Below are 17,518 nucleotides of genomic sequence, written 5' to 3' on the forward strand. Positions count from 1 at the left end.
AGTCTCTGAAAGGGGTGCACCAAACAGGTACCGCTATGGCCTTCTTTCATACAACAACCTAGTCCAAGGTTGGGCCTGCCTGGAGGAGAGGTGTTTCAAGCACCCATGGCCAAGAACGTAATACGATGGGACGGATGAACGAGGAAAGACTTCCCTGTTGACTTCCCCTCTGCACCCCTCAGCAAACCTCCCCTGCTACCCACGACAAGGCTCTGCAGCCTGAAAAAAGTCAGGTTGTCCTAATTATTTCATTCTTTTCGGCGAGATTTTCTTTGCAGCCATGGTTCCCCTGTCTGCAAAAGGGGGTTCTGTGCACGCAGCCCCACAGCGAGGTCTCTTGCAGGGCTGGACGCGATGCTCGCCTCCCAGCCAGCACCAAGCACCCGGGGATCGGGCCCTTTTTTGGGGCAAACACAGGAGGAGGCCGGGGGGCCCGGGGGAGGGGAGGGGGACGCGGCGGGGCGCGGAGCGGGGTGGTGCCGAGGAGGAGGAGGAGGAGGAGGAAGAGGCGGCGAGGGCAGCCCCGGCGGTGGCGGCGGGCGGGGGCGGCTGCGGCGGGCAGCGCTGCGCGGAGCCGAGCCGGGCTGAGCCGAGCCGGGCTGTACTGGGCGGAGCCCAGCAGAGCCGGGCTGAACTGGGCTCAAGCCGAGCTGAGCCGCGCCGAGTTAAACCAGGCTGCGCCGAGCCGAACTGAACCAGGCTACACTGAGCCGAGGTTGAGCTGAACTGAAGCAGGCTGCGCCGAAGCGAGCTGAGCCGAGCTGAACTGAGCTGAACCGGGCTAATCCGAGCCGAGCTGAGCCAAGCTGCAGTGCGGGCAGCAGGTAGTGCCCGCGGAGCGGCGCGGAGCGGTGCGGAGCGAAGGGCGGCGGGGGCTGCGCGGGGAGATGCGCCGGGGGCTGATGGGGATGTGCCGGGGGCTACCGGCGATGTGCCAGGGGCGAGTGGGGATGCTCCGGGGGCTGGTGGGGATGTGCCTGGGGCTAGTGGGGATGCTCCGGGGGCTAGTGGGGATGTGCCTGGGGCTGGTGGGGATGTGCCGGGGGCCGGTGGGGAGCGGTGAGACCCCCGGGCGCAGGCGGGGCGCAGGGCAGGGCGGTGGGCGCAAACCGTGCGCAGGGCAGGAGGGAGAAGCTGTGGCCAGAGGAGCAGCAACAAAAAAGTTTTGGGGCACTATTTGGTGCTGTTGGCATTTCATTTTAACCTGGGGCGCTGCTCAGGACGCTCTGCTTCAGCTATCAGTTCTTGTTCTGTTACGGGATTTTAAAGCTGTCAACTTGATATTTAGCCCAAGAGTTAGAGTTCCTTTTTTTTTTTTTTTTTTCATCTTCTTCTTAAATAGTTCAAATTACTTTCAGGTTCTATACCTGATGTCTTTGGCGAGTGTTTGTGGTTTCATAATCACATTTTCCTGCCTTTAAAAAGTGTTTTCTCCCATGTGCCTTCATGCAATACAAAGAAGAGGGGAAAATGAGAAAAACAATGAAAACCAACTATAACCAAAGTGTTATTCAATACAGTAAACAAACGGGGGAAAATATAGAGGGAAAATACTTTCCCCTGCTAGGTTCTGTGATGTTTTGTAGGTGTTTCTTGGTTACAGCAGTATGTAATAAGACAGCCAGATAGAAATCTAGTTTTAGAGGCGATATTGTGTCTCAGTAGCGGGGTATATCATTTTCGGATCCAGTTTGTAATATTCTACAAACTAGTGCTGTGATAAGTTTGAAAGCAGATTTGAGCGGTAAAGAGAAATGAACTGTCTCCATCCCTCCTCCACTGCGTAGTGTTGTGAGCTGCATTTCCTTTTGAAGGAGGGGACTCGAAAACCCAGCCTGGCTGCTCGGTCTTGAGACCTGGCTTATGTTCCCTGCATGCACGTTAAATGCTAATGAAGTTAAACTCTTGGGTGTAATTGGATCCTTTTTAATTGTAACTACAACACAACTAACTTCTCGGCTGTACTTTTCTCTAATCTCTGGTAGTGTGATACTTTGCAGGGGCAGAAAGCTTTTTACGGGCTCTTTTTTTAATTTCCACCAATGAAACAACAGTAGCAAAGAAAATGACTTCAGCAGCTGAAAGCCACTCAATTGAGTCATGCTAATAGCAGATTATTTAGTAGGGTTACTAGGGCAGGAAGAGATAAAGTTTCACTGAACTTACTATTAAAAAAAAAAAGGCGGGGGGAGGGAGAAGCAGAACTATTTGCGGTGAATAGGGCAATGGTCTGACTTTTGTGTTTTTGAAAAGCCAAATCCTTGAGGTCCTGGACCTGTGGTTTTTATATTTCGTTTTTTATCCTTCTTTTTGATTGAAGATAGGACTCCACATCCCAATTGGGGCCACCAGGCATTTTTGAGTTTCTAGGGAATGTGCTTTAGGAGCTGAGTTGAGGGTCCAGCAAGGAGCACCTGCTCCAAGGAGGATCCTGTCCCACCTGGTTGCGGTGGAGCAGGGCTGCATTCAGCTGAAGGTATCAGATGGCCTCCTAAGACAGCTGCTTTCCTGGAGCTCACAGACCTGCCAAGCTGCCGTTGGCTGAACACCTGACATCAGAGTTGGATCTGCATCCCACTGTGGGCTCTGGGTTGTTGCCTCTCTCTCTTTTTTGGTGTCTAGGCTGGACACAAGACTTTGACGTCCACCAGCCTTCACTTGCCAAAGCTCCCTGAGCCACGCTGAACCCCTCATTTTCCTCGCGTGACTTTTTGGCCAGCCCCTATGAGGACACAGGATGAATGAAGCAAGTAATGCTCAGCCTGTGCAGAGGTGTCCGACTTGAAAGACTCCCTGCTTTGAGATGATGCCACAGTTGCACTGGCATAGGCAATGCAGAGTTTAGTTAGACATTCTCCTCATTTCTACACGTCCTTTGGGATTTTTTTCAAAGCCCTATCAAAGATTCAGATCCCCCTCCTGAACCTCCATCCTGCATCTCAGCAGCCCCCCTGTGTCCGGGCTGTTTTTGTAATCGCACTGCTACACTGGGTAAAACTTTTCATTTTTTTTCACACCAAGGAGAGCTATGAGCAGAGGGTTATTACACTGCCAGGGTGGAGCTAACTATTTTTTTTTTCTGCCTCAAATGTGTTTCCTTTCAAAGAAAATCACTCAGTTGACTCTCAGAGCTTCTCACGGATGCAGTGTGTGCCTCACCATCATGTCAGAGGTGGAGGGTCTCAAAGGAAGGGCTTAGAGGGGGAGATGAGGAAGGAGGGATGGAGGGAAGGAAAGCCCCAGCACCTTAGCTTCCCAGCATGACAAGTTTTTGTTTTTCCTCCTTGGGATTTTTTCCAGGTTAGTCTCTGTATATCCTCCCACTTTGTTCTGAAGAAGGGGATATGGTGAATATAACTTCTGATGGCAACTTTTTGGTTTTTTCTCTTATTGTCTGGGCTTAATTGCAAAGAGCTCTGCAGCAGCCCAGGAAGGAGGTGAAGTACTAACCACCTACCAGGGCTTTGTCAGGAGGACTGCTCTATAGGAGCTGCGCTTGGCTTTTTACGTATATGTTTATGTTAAAACACTTCACTGCAAATTCTGCTGTTGTTTCCCATTTTGCTGAAGCCAGGATTTGTGTAAGCAGAATGTTGTTGTTTGCCTAAGCTTCAAAAAAGTGATTATCAAAATAGAAAAGGAAGAGAAAGTCAATACAGTAGTATGAACATCCAAAACCTGTATGTGTGAAATTGTCTATGGGACTAACCGGAGCCTTGATCCTGTAATCACAGGTATCTACAGCTTAGTGTGCATGCACATAGGGTTACTCACTTGCTATCTGCCTGTTCTCACATAGAAATGTTCACCAGATCATGTTTGTGATTGACACCAGAAGGCAGTCTGTGTTAGCCTGCAAGCTCACCATGACAGTTTGTTTCCATTCCGTGGTAGTGGTGTCTGTTTGCCTGCACTTGCATCCTAACCAGAGCATCTGACTCCTGGTTGTAGGCCTGGCTGGAAGGAAAACATTGGCAAAGGCAGCGTAAACTGCAAACCCTTCTCTGTAGCCAATTGCAAAGTGCTTTTTGTACCCTTGCTTGTTTGTGTTAATTTTGTGATTTATCAGGCTTGTTGGAGATTTTTAATTTGTCACCACCAACCAGATGACATCCAGCAGTAAAGATAACGTTTATTAACTTTGATGATGTGTGTGGAATGAACCCGCATTGCTTTTCAAATTACGCACAGCTGTTTTAGCAACAGATAATTCCTCTGGTTTGTATCGTACCTTGTAGCAACACCATTGCTTTGGAGCAGCTTGCTGGGGCAGAATGGTGCCATCCCATTTTAGGATATTTTTAGTTCCACCCATGTGTAAGAATCCTTTCCTGTGTTTGCTCCTTTTGAGCAGAAATGCTGCATGGAAGAAGTGTACGGTTGTATAGGATGTACCCAGGGCGGGATGAAAAGAAAATGGTGCAGCTTTCACATAGCTGTACCTTGTCTCTCTCACCCCGGTGCCATGTGTGTGATGCGGATGTAGGGTTCAGTTATCTCTAAAGTGAATTTCTTGATATTTATCTGAGTCATAAAGATCCCTAAGATTAACAGATGATAAGCTCTATATAACATTTTTCTGTTTTTTGTGAATGGTCATTTCCACATCGCATTCAACCTGTTTTGGGCTGGCTTGCTTCTCAGTAATCAGCTGCTTCAATTATTATGTCTTCTAATTTGCTTCGCATTCATTCAAAAGAAGTGTAACCCCTTTTCTTTATCGTTGTCAAGTACCAATGTCCCACTTATCTCCAGGAGATACAGCCATATAGTCAGAGAATATACATAGGAAATACCAACCCTAAAAGACAAAAAAATTCCCAGTTGATAAACGAGTGAGAACAGGGACATTATGAATCTTGTGGCCATCTCTGTATCGTACTCAGTCTGATTCTGTTGCTCCTGCGACTTCTGTTAACGTCTACTGAAGTTGCCGTTTCATCAGGGAAGTGAAGGGAGTCTTAATGCTGAGACCAGATTAGGGCATCCTCACCCTGCCAGGTCAATGGGGAGAGAAGGGCTGGTGGGTACAGCTCATCACGTGAGCACTTTGTGCTGTGTCCTCTGCAATGCTTTTCCTGCATGATCAAGTGTTTTAACCGGCAAGTGTCCGACTGACACTCTGTCACTAAGCTGTCAAGGACCTGACCTGCATGTCAGTCTGGACCTGGCTATAAAACAAGGGTAAAACCTGCACGCTTTGCATAAAGATTATGGTGAAAGTAGCTCTGAACTGCCTGAGAGGTGCTTGCAGACAAAAAGAGGCATCTCAGTAAGCAGAACAATACTGAAAACCTCAGGATATCCACAAACCAAGCTATGAACTTCACTGAGCAGTGTTACTGGGGCTGTGTGTAGACTTCAAACAAAACAGTACAGAAAAGATCATTCTGTCGCCCAAGCCCAGGGCACCCTTGCCCTTCCATCAGGAGATGACGCCACTTCTCCAGGGGCAGAAGAAACTCTTTATGGAGAAACTGTATCTTTCATTGCATAATTTTTTTTATTTGTATCATCTCATCAGTAATGCCTGCTGAATACTCAAGTTTAGAAAAAGAAAAAAGCCCTGCATCTTAACCCCACTGATTACCAACTAGAAAAACAGAAAAAGCAATTATAAGAAGTGTCTTTTTTTTTCATGAGAAATATGTATGAGCTTACCAAAGTATTGCTGCATTGAAATCATCTCCTAGCATAGACAAGGCACCTACAGTGATGAAAAATTCAGACAGCTTTCATCCAGGGTTGCCAGACCATGAACAGGTAAAGGAAAGAATTTGATGTGACACCAAAGAGAGATGCCTATAGGAGATGGTTGGAACATCTTCCATGATATGTAAAGGAATTCAAAGGTGGCAATAAAAACCTTTCTGTACTTAGCACATTATAATTATCAGCGAACATGACAGTAGAATCACTGTTTCCGTAATTACGACTGCCCTGACCAGGAGCTGAGGATGAGATAGCGCATGAACGCATGAAAAAAGTTGATCCTAAGGAGTTTACAATGTACATAGGAATGAGTTATAGCAAAGGTAGCAAAAGCATTGTACATATGGAAGTTGAAATGGTGAAAGAAAGAGATGGAAGGAAGGAGGAATTCTTGCAACCTTGTGTGTTGCAAGATCATAGCTCTTCATGGGCATAGTGATCAGGTAAGGTGTTAGAGGAGCAGGGTCTAAGCTGGAAGCTTCAGGGTTACAGATTCTGTTGTGTTTAGAGGACAAGAGAAATAAAGGTGATTTACTTTCCAAGACACAGAAAATTATCTTTTTTTTTTAATTCTTTAGTGGAAATATTTTCATCCACAACAAAAATGTTTTGATTCTGAATGCTGTTATTTTGTGTCATAGGAATTTAGTTAGAGATGGTACATGCTTCTCCGTTCAGTTGATTTCCTGGAGCTTCTAAGATGCACTGTGACCTCTTTATGTGGTGCAGAAAGGTGTTGGCTCCATCCCCAGTGTCCATGACAATAGCGTTAATGGAAGATGTGGGCCTGTGGATAAACCAGGTTGACAGAAAAAATGAGGATATGGGGGAACCTTATCTATAGTTTCCATGAGGCATTATGATAGGTTGACTGAATCAAAACATTTCAGACTTTGCACCTCAGTTTTCTAGAGCAAAAAACCCAACTTTTCTCCAGAAAATATTTATCTTTTTTTTAGTTGAAAAAGTGGTTCTGTATCAAGTATGTTTGACAGAATTTTCTATGGCAACAGAAAACACCAGCTTACCACCTGCTGCTCATGGAGGGCTTTATCATTTAAAAAGATAGGAAAATGACCTTTGAAACTGGTTTGAAAAGGTCATTCCAGGTGCTGGGGGTAATATGGGAGAAGATGTGAGCATGCCTGCAGAAGTGGATCACTGAGTAGAGAAGGTAGGGTAGACCTCAGACTTTTGACAGCAATCTGGGGCAGGAAAAACCCTGTGTAGACAGACAATCTAAGAAGGCGGCACTGGTTACAATGAGGTGAGTAAAAGATAGATAGGTATATGGTGAGAGGTGGGTGTGGGGCTGGGGGCGGCTAGCTTCCTCTCTACTGCAGAAGGGTAAAGGTTTAAGCTAGAGATTCACCTGCATTTAGGTCTAGCACATTGTAAGAAAGTGCTCTTCAGTTTTCTTGAAGTTTTGGCTCTTTCCTTGGCTTCATTAGCCTCATTCCTGGGCATGAGGATTCATGCTTACACACCTCGCCAGAACAGCTAAGACAAGAGCATCCTTATTCCTCGCTCCTTGTAAGAAAGAAAGAGACACCTCCGGAAAATGTGCCTGGGACAGACTGAGCTAATTACCTCCTGTTAGGTTATATCCAAGGCATAAGAACTTTCTGTTTGTTGCTTCTTTATGGAAAGAAGGCCATGTAGCCCCAGAACCAGAGCAGAGTCCCTCAGACTCTGCAATAATGCAAGCGTGCCTTTTCCTCAAACTTCCACCTTATGGGCAATAGGGAGCCACTGTTTACTTTCAGGGTGGAAGGTGAGGTCTCAAGAGATCCAGGTCAACTTAGTGAACCCAAATGTTCATCTTATGTAGCCCAAAACAAGTCCCAGTCCAAATTAAAGCAACGATGCCTGGTCACGTTCCCGCAGTGATATTTCTTTTCCTTGCTGGCACATCTTTGGTGTTAAGCAAAGGATTGGGACCTGCTGCCCACTCTTTCCTGCTGGGCAGGACGCATAGCTCCACCTGATAGCTGGTGTGAGCCACTGGATGTGCTTCTGAAAGCAAGTGTATCTTGTTCTTTACTGTGTGTCCGGAGTTACTGGCTATGCTAATAAAATAACAGGGCTGAGCACTGTGCTACAGTCAGCAAGACCATTTAAGTGTCAGCACAGTCCAACGTCCAGTTGTGGCAGGCTGCTGGTTGAACTGCACCCTGGCAGGCACACTTTGAGCAATGGCGTATGATAGGGACTGTTCCCTGTAGGCAGGATGGATGAGGATCTTTCAAAGAAGGGAGATATACGTAAGGGACGGATGTCCTTTTGCTCTTGGGACCAGAGAAGGTATCTTGGTCCACTTGATGTGGGACATGTGTGTCCATGCACTGCTGACCCCAACAGTATTGATTTCAGTTCACAAGATCAAAATGCCTACTTTGGGTTTAGTAGGACCTTCATGACCTAGAATCACTTATAGCATATGTGCCAGTCACAGGACAGAAAGGAGATATACCCTTGCCCTCAGGAAGGGATGTAGCCAGAAAAGAGCAATGAACCTAATGAATTGTCCTTGCGTGCTGCATATAGCAAGTTTTGGACCTCAGCAGAGAAGGTGAGAGGAAATGGCTCTCCTTGGTCACCAGCATGGACCTGCTCCTCACTGCTATGTCTGGGCCAAGTGTTGTGGACTAAATCACAGCCTTAAAAAGTCACCTATGAGGGCATAGACTCCTCTGGACTCCTCTGTTTCTTACCTTGATAAGTATGAAGCATTTGAAAGATCCAGTAATGGTACAGCAGACAACTTATAACCCAAACAATAGCTCTAAGTCAAACACAGATTCCTGGATATTTCATTGCAGAGCACTCACCCCCCACCAGGCCAGGAAATGCAATTCTCCCTTCATATGCCATTGCACCACGTTTTCTGGAAAAGCAAGTAAACCCAGTCCATCCCAATAAGCAGAACGGCTGTCACACCACTATAAATGCACGCATTTGCTGAGAGCGTAGATTTAATGTAGCTCATCTCAGGGATGCAGGGATCAACGGTGAAAGAGGATGTGTTCTCAAAGCAGACTGGCTGTAGGGCTTTGGCTGACTCATCGTTTTGTGAAGTTATTCTGGTGTTTTGTGGGAAAAGAACCCCTCTAACAAATGTACTCATAACTTCGGACTGACAGGTTCCCTTGGGTTTGGTAGGTGTATGCTTTGTCCCTTTCTTTTCCTCATTGATGCATAACTCAACACTTTGGACCCAGTTCTGTGCTTGGGCCCAAACATGCAGCAGCAGTAGCCTCACTGTGAGCTCAATGTCTTTGTCTGAGAGGCCAAATTTAACCAGTAAGCTAAATAAACTGCCCAGGTATGTGGCCTTAATTTTTATTTTTTAATTAAAAAAAAAAGGAGAGAGAAATGCTAGTGGCAGCAGGATTATCTGCAAACACACACATGTAAGGCTGGTGTAACTTTCCTGAGATGTGCAGCCTTGTTGCAGCTTTGCCTTGGCACAAGTGAAGTACTAATTCAGCTTGGCCTTTTAATGACCCCGTGATTTTGTAAATAGCAGATAACAATCTACAGGGATGCTCAGGGACTACACAGCCAGCAACAGGATGGCTGTCACATTAATGAAGAGGCCAAGCTTTGGGGTCATCTAGCACCGTAAATCCCCATGAACCTCACTCCGGACTTCTGCAAGTGCATAGGGAGCAGAAACTTAACTTCTATTTTGTTTCAAAACTAAACTTGCATATGATTAGTTTTTCACTTGGATTCAAGCCTTTTCTTCTGAGGAGGTTTTTGATGTGGTCATTTGATTTTGCTGTGGAGTTTCTATGTGCTGGTGAGCCTGCTTCTCTTCTGATGTAAATCAGCAGTACAAGTCAGGAATAGCTGCGGTGGGGGAAGAATCAGTCTGAGTGAAAGAGGAGGCATTTGGGGCCTGATAGGTTGAGAACAGAAAGAGCAGCTGAGGCTTATAGAGATTTGTTCTGGCTTGTGAATGGGATTTAGGCAAGGTCGTACCCTACTTATCCACGGAAACCAGAGAGACAAATGCTGATGTGGGAGTCACCGTTATTTGTCTTGAAGGACTGTGCACATGTTGAGAGCTGAATTTACCCAGGTTTTCCCCTCCCACCCTTGCAGTAACACTTGCTATTTATGTTTTGATTTATAACCTTGGTGAAATAGTAAAGAACATGCATCCTCCGGCTTCCGTTTTCAGCTCCCCTGTCCCCTCCTTCCCCTTGTACAAGGGGAGGGTGTTTGTCAGGACAACTACAGATGTTGTTATTAAAACATTTGAGCAAATTAGATAGAGAAGGTCTCTTGAAAACAGCTTTGTGTCTCCCTGTCCCCTCTTGTCAAAGCAAGGTGGTTCTCTCTAATGTATTTTGTAGTGAAATTGGAAAGGACGGGGCTTTTACCAAATCTCATAATTAGAAAATTCAGTTATACAGCTTATGTCAGTTTTTCCAGTTCACAGTTATTAACATTGTCCTTCTGCCTTATTTATAGACCAGATTCAAACCCCATAGAAAGTTAAATAAGGGCTTCCGTGAGTTTTGGTGCAGAGTCTGTTGCACTTAGGCAAAGCCATCATTGTGTCCTCAGCTCTGCAATACATGTGTTAGTTCATTTGGGTCTCAATGCAGACAAAGATGCATAAGCTGACCTCTGAATTTGCTTAACTGCTGGCAGGTGAGACACCACAGCTGGGAGCCATCCCCTCTTGTCTCAGAAGCCTAAATGCCAGACAGACATCTCCACCTGAACTAGCCGCCTGGTCTCTGGCGGCTGTGGGGAGAAAGAGGCATTTGAGGTCACCAGGCATTTGACCCATTTTAGTCAGCTACATGGAGATAATGGAAATTGAAAACCCAGCAGGTCTCTTTCTTTCTGTCGTTTATGAAGGGACCCTGGGGTTAATAGTCCATATGCAGATGTATACAGCGTAGGTAGTAGAGGGAATTTCTAAAGTTAGGTGTCAGGAATCCCAGCTGTATATTGGTTTGTTTGGGGAAAGAGGGGAGGGAAAGGGGACCTCCAGTGTGTCAGGATCAATAGATGGACCCATATCTCTGTGGGAGAAGTTGCCATAGGGTGGTTTCTGGGGACTGTGATCTCTTCTGGGCAGAGGACCCCGGTAGCAGAAGCCTCACCAGCTACAGCCCCATATGTTCATGGACCTCTCTTGCTAATCACACAGAGAGAGGCTCTGACGGTGGATGAGGAGTAAGCAGAGGGCAGTGGCATGGTAGACAAGGAGGATGTGGTGTTAACTGAATGAGCTTTGGACCACGGTACTGATGTGAGCCTCTGAATTCAGTCCTTTCAGGGAATGAAGTCCTAATAGCCACCAGTATGCCTCTTCATGTCCACTTGGACAGCCCCTCTGGCTCTGCAGTTCTATGTTAGACAACAGCTATGCTATCACCTCAGAAAAAGGGACTTTCTTCCTTTTGGGAGTGGTGAGGAAGGGGTGGTAACTGGTTATAACCTTTTTCATCTCTAGAGTAAAGTACTGCCTTGATTTCTTTGGTCAACCATTTTTCTGATCATAGTAAAAGGGACCTCATTTGTCTAAAATGAACAATCACCTGTTGCATCTTTGCAAATGCTGCTATGGCTGTAACTCATACCATCGTACAGAGGTGACACAGCTTTTGAGCTAGTACCTCTTTGGGATTTTGTGAGTGCACCGGGACTACCTGTACTATTGCACCTGGATATCTGAGTGTGTAACTGAGCTTTTCTCTGGCCAGTGGTGTGTGCAGGAGGGACAGCATGTCTTCCTTGTGCTCTGCATTGCTTAGCTGAGCTAAGAGAGTGATGCTGAGGTGGCTCCTGGGGATTGTGAGCCACACTAATACTGAGATAGCTAATGTAGGATGGACTGAACATTAATTTGCTTTGTGCAAGGCTCTGTGCTACCTCCTGAGCCCAGGAAACAGTATGAGCCAGGGCTAGTTAGTAGGAAAACTGTGAGTTTTGGGGAGGAGGGAGGCAGATATTGTCTGCACAGTCACAGCTTAGCTCTTCATACAGTGTGAAGATGAATCCATGAAGGTTTGCTTAAGCAGCCAGGAGGTGATATGAAAAAACAAAAACAAACTGAAAGCAAAACCAAACAAAAAAACCTGATTCTTTGGGCTAAAATGAATTTTGACTGTGTTTTGTATTACATTCTTCCACCCACTGTGTGTCCTATGTCCTATGTCCTATATCCACCCAGTCAGGGAGATAACTAAGGGCAGAAGCACAGAAAGAAACTGGTGGACAAATGGCCTTTCAGAAAATTGGTGTGAGCTAAATGATAAGTGGGGTGGAAAACTATGAAGAGACAGACATGGATGGTCTCTCAGGAACCCACCTGAGGCTCTGATGTTGAGAATAAGACACCAGACTACAAGTGGGAAGAGGGCTTTCAGCCTGGCTGGGGCCAGAGCTTCCTTATTTAAATAGAAGTATCATTTTAAATTGAGCTCTGGTCTGACTGAGGAAGAGGGAATGATATGTCAGAGTTTATTTAAGGAGGTGGCTGGAGTCCAGAGGCATTGGGAACGGGAAAGACATAGAGGTTGGTGTTGCAATGGTGTTGACAACAGAGGGCACAGGTGTGGCATCTGCAGAAGGGAGCCCTGAGATTGATAGAAACAAAAAAAACCTAATTGAGGGTCATTTTGGTGAAGCCATGGAAGCAAAAACTGATGGAAGAGAGAACGAAGGCAGAAGATGCAGGTCTGCCAGCTTCTGCTGTGCAAAAGAAGTATTTCTGCTTTTAAGGAGTTTAAGAACAAACATGAAACTGCAAGGGTGTGAAGAAGGCTGGATTACCTGAAACATTCATGGTGGCGTTCATTGTAAAGTGTGAGCTGGGCCAGGTGCTTACGGGGGGTAGGGATTCCTGCAAACTTACTGGGAGGACTGCAGGGGAAGGTGAAGGCAGCTGAGGGCTGTGGACCAGAGCTGGGCTTGTGCTGTTGGTGTGCCTAAAATGAAGTTATCTGGCAGTCAGGCATCTTTTTGCAGTTCCTATCTGCTATGCCTAATAGGAAATGTACAGTGCTGGAAAGGAGTGAGGAGAAAACACTAATTCTCCTTAAATAATAGGGCAAGCTCTGGAGAAACACAGGACAATCCTAGATCAAAATTGGTTTCCTAAAATACATCTCCAAAGTCCTCTGTGTCACACAGAAGTAAGGTGTGGATGTCCAATGTGGAGTCCAGTTACAATCTGAGGTTCCTCTGTGACAAATTTGTCCACATTTTTGAGGAGTATGTTGTAACACCAAGCACACAAGAAACTTCATTCCTGACAGATGGCTAGACAGATACATCAAGGATGATGCAGACATAGTCTGCCAGGAGGCAGAGGTGTGAGAAAAACGCTCTTTTCCAGCCCAGCATTTCCATGATTCTGGGTCCAAATACCTTTAGCAGATTTCCAGATTAAATAAAGACATGAAATACCTCTACTGCTGAACAAAGTTAATCGTAGGCATGAAACTCTGCCTGCAGAAGGAAGGATGTTGATATGTCCCATTATGGTCCTGCCCCCATCCTTGGGACTTTTTTTTAAGGGAAAGAGAGTAAAAAATAGGTGCGGACGCTGGCACTGGCAGGAAGTTCAGTGCATTAACGACCATCCTGATGCAAGATGGTGAAGTATTTGAGGCAGACTCCCCCTGTGTCATTTTAAAAAACCCACCAAACCAAAAAAAAAAAAAAAAAAAAACACCAACAAAAAGTCTGTGAACCAGTGCCAAAATCTTACAGAAATACAGGAACTGCTGGGCTAACGAACAAGAGACCAAAGGAAAGGAGACATTGTAGCTACATGTCAGCTCAAGATATTTTTATTTCCCTCGTTACATTGAAAAGCTCTTTGAAAACAATTTCTGCGCAGTGTTTGAAAAACTGGGTGCTGTTTCTTCAAGTTTGACCTGTGTTAGAAGGCAACTAAAACCTGAAAAGAGAAGTCAGTATTAAAACTTATAAATAAATAGAATGGGGATAATCATTTTGAAAACATTTCTTTTGAGTTTGTGTAGCCCAAGTGTTGCAGAAATGGAGTGATACAGGAAATTAAATTAACCAGAAGGTCTCTAGGAAAATAAGAAAGAAAATTGAACAAGTTACGTTTAATAATCTGAACCCAAAGGCAAAAAAAATGCACCAAAAAAGAAAAGATTTACAAAGGAGAGTAAACTGAATAGTTGTGCATGTTTCAGGTGGGACAGGTGAGGGTGCAAGTATGCTTTGGTTCAGGACCACACATGACAAATGTTCATTAAATGTGAGGCAAAAAAGGGTTATGACCTAGCTTCAGGGACAGGACTTGGAGGGGTTTATTCGCAATAGAGATTTGGTGGGTCTGCTCTACTTCTCTTTCCAGTTTGCAGAAATAACAAGGGTTTTAGCTTGAAAAACCTTGCCTCTCCAGAGGAAGATAAATTCACATTGTCAGCTGGAAAACAAAAGGCCTATCTGAAAGATTCTCCTTTTGATGGGAGATGTTGGCTCCTTCTATATGAGCAAATTAAGAAGTGTCAAGGAATGTCCCTGGGCACTTGACCCTCTTTCCATTTCTAGAGTGACTTTCAGAGCAGATGGCCCTGGACAAGCAGGACGTGCGGGGTCCCCACCCAGCTGTATTTCACTGTCTTTTCAAGTTACTGTAACTGTTAGACATGAATGCATCTGCTCCCAGATCAAACCCTATAACCTGTGTCCTTTTCATTGGACATCAGAACATCATTAGTAGGACTTACCCAATTTTGGGCGTCTTTGGGATAGATATAATCACAGCGGGGAAATAGCAATTCCAGGATAGGATTGGCTTAACATATTTTAAACGTCTTCTTTAGGATGGGGTGATGCACCCCTACAAGTACTTATATCTCTTTACTGTGTATGATGGGACCTGAGGTGATAACTCATATGTGCGCTGCAGTTGTCTGCGTATATTCATGTGAATCCACCCTTAATCTCTTCACCGACAGCAAGACCACGATTTCTCAGCCTTTATCCCAACCAAAATGCAGTTGCTGCATACCATCACCCATGTCATCATTCCTGCTTAGTGCAGGCCCCCACGTCTGTGCTGGGTCAGTTGAATCAGGGAATGGAGGCAGCTGCAAAGTCACTTGTCAAGTAAAGAAAAGAAGGGTTGCTTTTAGAGAAATCTGTTCCCTGATTCCATACCCTACACAGACACAAGGCTGTGCTGGAAGAGGTTGGGAACCTGCAGTGTGAGATGGGGTGGAAAGTTGAACCATGTCTTTAGACATAGCCTATATTCAGGTCAGGTTAAAGCAATTGTTATGCGGAGACCTAAGGATAGCAGAGCACAAATTCCCTGTTTTTAAGACCGAGCTATACATGTATCTGCTAGAATGGTTGTAGATTCCGTCCTAGAGTCTGCAGATGCATGCAGTGACCACTGGCATTCCCAGACGCAATTTTCTGCAATTCCCCCAGTGGGACTAATACCAACCCTTTCACAGCCGTAAATTTGTTCACCTGCATTAACTCCACTGTAGCTAAATCATGTATAAGATCTGAAAATAGACCTGAGGCTCCGTTCTTGCCTTGTGCACAACAAATGCAACAGGAAGAAACCACGTGAACTCAGCAGAGTCCAAACAGCCGTGTTTGTAGGCTATATATAGGAGACCAGGTCCTGTTACTGATACAAGCAACTTGCTCTAAACACAGCATCGCGAGATGTCCCAGAGACTTTTAAAGAGAAATGTCCATTCCTGTGCCTGCCATTGGCCCCAGAAAAGTCTGAAAGCCTCATTTCCACATGGCAGAAGAAATATTTTGCCTGGGTCCTCTGCGTCTGCAAGCGATGGGGAAGGGTTTGCGTGGAGAGCGTCACCTATGTTTTGAAATCAAGTCGTTCCATGAAGTCTTGGGAGGCTCTTTAGTTGCATGGAGTCTGGTACTGTACCAATCCTATCAGAGACTGCTCATCCTGCCTTTCCTTGCTCTCTCCCCCCACCGCCTTTGCGAGATGCTGCAGATGGGGTGGCTGACTATGGAGAGAGGGAAAATCAAATGGCTATGCACATTCCCCTCCATTTCCTCCTCCTCCTCTGATCCACATTCTTGAAAAAGGCAAGTGTGAGAAATGTTGGGTGGCACCCAGAGGGGTTCTGAACTTCCTCCTTTATGAGCAGACTGGTTTGATCTCCATTGAAATAACAGGTGATACGGACACCCAAAATAAAAGTCACTCAAGTGAGTTATTTAGATCCCTGTTCACTACTGTGTGGTCTGTGGGACATGAAGAGTCAGGGGGCAGCGACAGGGACTCCAGCCATCACTGTTGGTGCTCAGTGTTGCTCTTGAAATCTGCAGGAAGACCCTGAGGTGTGTTGAGTTATGCTCATGTGCAGGTCTCCACCAGCTATATAAACATCTTTGCAGGGTCAGGACCTGCCTTTTTGCCTGGGAGATGCCTTTCAAGGGGGTGAAGGAAAGTTCGTACCCTTCAGCTATAAATCCTGGTTCCTTTTGCTCTTAGTGACGTTGATCCTCAGATTATGAACTCATTTTGCATGCATGGTTTTGCCTCAAAAAGGGGAGAGAGCTGGAAATATTCCCTCTGACCTCTAGAAAAATGTAAGTTTGATGACATTAGGAAAGCAGCATCTCAAAACCAGAAATACTTTCCCTTCCCTCTCAGTTGGCCCTCATTCAATAAATTGCCATCTTTACGGCATCATGCATGCATCCATTCTCATTCAGTGAAACACAAAAGCGTAAATCCCACTAAAGGCATCTGTCCTCAACGCCGTTCTTCCGCTGACTAAGAGTAGGAGCTCATTTCTTCCTCTTTGCTTAACCACATTTGATTAAGGATATTAAGGAGTTTATTACTTCCTAATGTCATCTGGGAATGATTTCCATATGTTGCATTACTCTCCAGAGTGGGCAAAGTTCCCCTGTGCCAGCGAAGCAGGGTGCAGTATTGCTGAACCCCAATTACACTGTTCAGTGTTTTATTGGAGGAGAGGTTGCAGATGGCCCTTTTTAGAAAGATACATTCCATCCTTAGTTTTCAGATACCTTATAGTATCCTTTCCACTGGGAAATTAAGCAGACACTCTCCAAATCCATTGCAGCTGCTTCTAGTGTTAAATTAAACTGCTGCTATTACAGTGAGCCGTTGCTGGAGCTGAGTTGTGTAGTTCCTTAATTGTTTACGACTGTGGATGTGAGCCAAGTAGCAGTCCTGTAGTGGCAAACGCTGGAGATATGACCTGGAAAACAGATGTTTGGGCCAAAGCCAAGGTGGTTTCAGGAAAGACAGTGAGAGAGAAGCAGGAAACCAGTTATCTGTCTGATTTATTGGACAGGGTGAAGAAATTCACCCCAGGGCAGAGTGCTCACACGAGGCTGGTACAACGGTAAACTCTGATTTTAGCTAGCTTTTAGCCAGCCTTTGTGAGGCTTATATGGGCAGCTGTTGATTTGTTAGTGCTAACACTAGGTGTGCCAAACCTATGTGCTTTGCAGCTGGGTAGAAAATTCTTGCCTGTTTGCTGGTTGCTGCCCAACATCTCATGCGATAGACTGGTTTATGTGAAGTCTCTGCATAAGTCTTTTAGATCTGATACAATGCAGGGGATTTTTTGAAATTTAATGGCTTGAGGAATCTGATCAAAACCAGATCTCTACAGTGGAGGTTCTCTGTGTGAACAGATCATCCCCAGGTATTCCCCTTTGCTCTCAAAGGAGAAGAAAAGAGTTCATCACATGCTAACGGAAGGGTCTAAAATGGGTCCAGCTCATGATCTGAGGGTTCCAGTTTCTCTCTGTTCCTCTCTCA

General features: G+C 45.5%; 1 protein-coding gene across 1 annotated transcript in view; it reads left to right on the forward strand.

Moving 5' to 3' along the window:
* The first annotated feature begins 590 nt into the window (after positions 1 to 590).
* PRKCQ (protein kinase C theta) overlaps positions 591 to 17,518 on the forward strand; it is a 66,294-nt gene continuing 49,366 nt past the window's right edge. Inside the window, exon 1 of the mRNA XM_082309694.1 lies at positions 591 to 824. The gene's annotated coding sequence lies outside the window, so the exon portion shown is untranslated. The remainder of the gene's footprint in view (positions 825 to 17,518) is intronic.

This window comes from Platalea leucorodia (assembly GCF_965183815.1).
Source record: "Platalea leucorodia genome assembly, chromosome: 4".
Classification (NCBI taxonomy): Eukaryota; Metazoa; Chordata; class Aves; order Pelecaniformes; family Threskiornithidae; genus Platalea; species Platalea leucorodia.